Genomic DNA, 4017 nt, shown 5'->3' on the forward strand with positions numbered 1-4017 from the left:
TCGTTCTACCCGCCTCTTTGTCAAAGTCTTGCCCTTCTGGGCGGCTATAGCTTTCCCCTTTGGCGGCATTTTTCTGAAATCACAACACATCATTAGGGAGGATAAAATCTTATACACGGCTCTATCGCACGATTTCATGAGAAGAAGGATGGTCATTTTTCCTAAATGCCCTGTAGCCTCTTGTTTATTAGCGTGGCGCGCAACACACCATAAACAAGACTCTACTAGACACGGCTCGTAGACACTTCCTAGGACTGAACCGCTCTGATACCACTTCTGTCACGACCCAGCTAGGGGCCGCGACGGGTACCTGAGGCTAATCACCGAGCACCACTCGTGCCATTACTTCTTAGACTCATTTCACAATCACTTATCCGATTCACACTCAATTTATAAGGAAACCCATTTTCGTTTTGAAACATAATGCTTTTTATACACATGAGCACTTAAGTTAGCAAAATACCATACAGCAATACATTTACACACTGACTACATCGTGAAACCACATAACCCACATCAAGTATCTACGAGCCTCTATGAGATGACATCTACAATTGTACACAAAAGAATCATCATAAGCACTTCCGGGACAAAGGAGTGCTTCCAGTCAGCTATCAACGTCTAGGAGTCCGGAGCAAGATCTCCTCCCTGTCTACCTGTGGGCATGAACACAGCGTCCAAAGAAAACGGATGTCAGTACAAATATTGTACTGAGTATGTAAGGCAGGAATGAAATAAACAAGCATAATAAAGAGATCACGAGTCATGAGGGAAGGATATAACCTGAATGTATATCATGGACAACATATTTTCTACATACCTCACGTTATACATAATCATAGTACATGTGTTATCATATCCCATATATCATTACATACATCATCGCACACATCATCATATACGTCATCATATACGTCATCACGTACGTCGTCACATCATGATTCGCATCGTTACCCGCGTCCGAGTAACCCTCATATGCCGCCCACTAGTGGTGATCATGCCCGGCCCTCTAGGCTCGGTGTAAACATAGCAGCCCGCGTTAGCGGTGACATGCCCGGCCATATAGGCGCGGTAGAATCATATGCAGCCCGCCTTAGCGGTGACATGCCCGGCCATATAGGCGCGGTGGAATCATATCCTTACAAAATCAATCATTACACATTACTATTACACATCTCATAGCATAGCATCATATTATCATTTCTCGGCATTTTATACATAACATCGTTGTATTACAAGCTAGCGTCATTAATCTTCTTAGACATATCATACATTAGCATTGAGAGCATACTTTGGGCTTTTAGGGGCAATCACACTATGTCGGGGTGACGTAAGGTCGTAAACCCCCGATCGTATTATGCACAATTATGAGTGTCGTGCCTCGCCTTGAAGAAAATAGAGCATAAGGCGAGTGTTAGCAAAGATAACATCATTAGCGTAATAGGGACATCATGCCACAATTCCTCGGATTACTATACTCTGGCTTATCACCATCGTTATCTCATTCATATGTGATTCAATATATAGAAGGGCTCATAAGTTTCATCTTATGGGAAACCTATGGAAAACTTGGAGGATTCATGCCTTGTGGAAGAAGAGATAAGCCTTACATACCTTTGTCGTTTAATTGGTCTAGCGTTCGCTTGCCCTCCTTCAATATCCCGTCTTTTCCTTCAAGAGAGAATTCGCATTACGTTAGTTAATCGACTACAAGAACGCATGGTTAATTCTAGGAAAATTGAGCAGCACTTCCTTTGTTCCTACTACTTTTCCCATGTCCTATATTAACTCCCAACATTCACAACGACACTTACCATATATAAACCAACAATTATCATTTATATACATCGAGTAAAATCCACTATCTTTCTCCATTTTCTCCACATTGGTGGTTATAGCGTGCTATCGCGTTTTCTCATATATAATACCTATCTCATGGTCTACACGCCATTTACAGTATCTTAATACTCCCAACACATCAACATTCATGATTCAACCCCACTATCATTCAATTATAGCACTATTCACACAGTTATGACCCATTCTTTATGTCTTTCTACAATTCAAGCATCTTAGCTTTCCAATACCTTAAACAATATGATAAAGTCATGAAACTTACCTTGGACGATGGTTGAACATGTCTTGAGTGGAGTTCTTCCCTTTGCACCAAAACCCTACTTTATCTCTTTTGGGATTTCTTGAGATAGATGCACTTTACTTAGGTTTCATACGTTTTGACTCATGATTTTGGGTGTTGTTGATCTTAGTTTCCCTTTGATCCCCTTGAATTCTTGTAGATGATATGGTTGGAGGAGTTCTAGAGAGTTCTTGAATGTTGTGGATAGAAATGGATGAAAATGAATGAGAACATCACTTATAAAAATCACAAAATCTGATTTTTAATGAACAGTCGTCGGGGTGTACAGTGGTCGTAAACCACAGTTTACGGGCCGTATACCAGTTTACGATCCGTTCTTCGTGGTCGTTTTTAAGCATGTCAAAACCAGAAAGTCAAGCTGAGGATATGGTAGTTTACGACTCAGTTTACGGGCCGTATACCAGTTTACGGTCCGTATTCTGGGTTGTGTTTTACCGTCTCAACATTTAACAGAAAGTTGAAATTCTTGACATGTTGAAGGACGATGGCAGTTTACGGTCCGTAAATCACTTACTGGTATGATCCTTTACGACCATTGGTTGAATTGCAATTCGCAACTCCCTTATTTCCAAACTTCATGGTTATTCATTCCCTACTTAGTAAACGTCGTAAACTTATACTCTTCGTTAGTCTACTCATTTATGCTCATGGAAAATTTCCAAGGTGTAACACTTCTTTAATAATTCCCAACATAGGCGTTGAGTAAGATCCTCCATTTCTGTATAACAGTAAGGTACATAAAGCATAAGCAACATTTCGTATTACCACGGTGAATGCTCACAGTAGCGATATAATGCTAAGGAAAGACACCAAAACGATGGACATAGCATTTAATTTAAAAAGAAGATTCACAACTCATAAAAAAAATCTCGACTTTCCTTGTGCTACATAAAGAGAAAGCTAAAGATGGACGCTTTGCGCAATTAGCTAACGAGAAACTAGTCCTCAAGATTCATGTTTACATTTTAAACTCGCACTTTTCAACCTCTATTTGATGGTGCCCTATTGCTAGATAATGATAAAGCTATTACCTTTAAATGGTGCAACGGAGTTATGGCCACTTGTGCAGATAAAATATCCTCACCCTAAGCATCGTTTACCTCTACAGAAGCAAAATGCCATCTTCGTCGGAAAATCAAAGAACACCGTAGATAAGAAGCCGAAATTAGGTTGGAAATAAGATCTACCCTAATTAGAAATCTATAGTGAAATATACCATCACGGGTCCAATTTATGCTATCCGGAACAATGTATCAAGTCAAATGTCTGCCAGAACAACAGAGACGATGTGTAGTGAATGCGCTGCTAACATAGCGGTGCACTCCACGTTCCAATGCAAATTGAACCCGATTGCTATGCATATCTTTTGTTGCAATAGACAATGAGCGACATTGCGGTCCATCGATATGTACCGAAACTCGCTATTCCACAATTAATATCCATGGCAACTCTTGTTCGTCGGCCAAAGCAATTTCGAAACCATCTATAGTTGCATGAAAATAATAGCATAGTTAAGTAGTATTGATGAAACATAAACAAAGTAGGAAGTGGAGAAAGCAAGTACCTTGAAATATGATCTCGAATGTTGATTTGCACCATCTCCACGGAAATATGTATTTGTCTCCCTTCCTTTTACCCACTTATAGCCTGCTTTATCTTTGGCAAAAGGGTGCGGGCACATTGGAAAAACCGGATACATTTAAAGTTACTGACTTTAAAAGTAATGTCGTGAATCTTCAAATAAAACACGGACCTCAGTCTCTTTTTTGTTTTTAATATCATTAATAATGGTGGATAAGAACCTAACTTTTAATATGGTTCTCTCATTCATTTTAAAACTTACAAATGTTCATACATCT

The 4017-nt window shown here is 39.6% G+C and overlaps 1 long non-coding RNA gene across 1 annotated transcript; it reads right to left on the bottom strand.

Annotated features, from left to right (window-relative positions):
• Positions 1-402: 402 nt before the first annotated feature.
• Positions 403-2172, bottom strand: LOC132043400 (uncharacterized). The gene is made up of 2 exons (XR_009411797.1): positions 927-2172; positions 403-656 (listed from the first exon to the last, which is right to left on the bottom strand). It is a non-coding gene; the product is annotated as an uncharacterized LOC132043400 (long non-coding RNA).
• Between the last annotated feature and the right edge of the window lie 1845 nt (positions 2173-4017).

This window comes from Lycium ferocissimum, unplaced genomic scaffold (genome assembly GCF_029784015.1).
Source record: "Lycium ferocissimum isolate CSIRO_LF1 unplaced genomic scaffold, AGI_CSIRO_Lferr_CH_V1 ctg23916, whole genome shotgun sequence".
NCBI lineage: Eukaryota > Viridiplantae > Streptophyta > Magnoliopsida > Solanales > Solanaceae > Lycium > Lycium ferocissimum.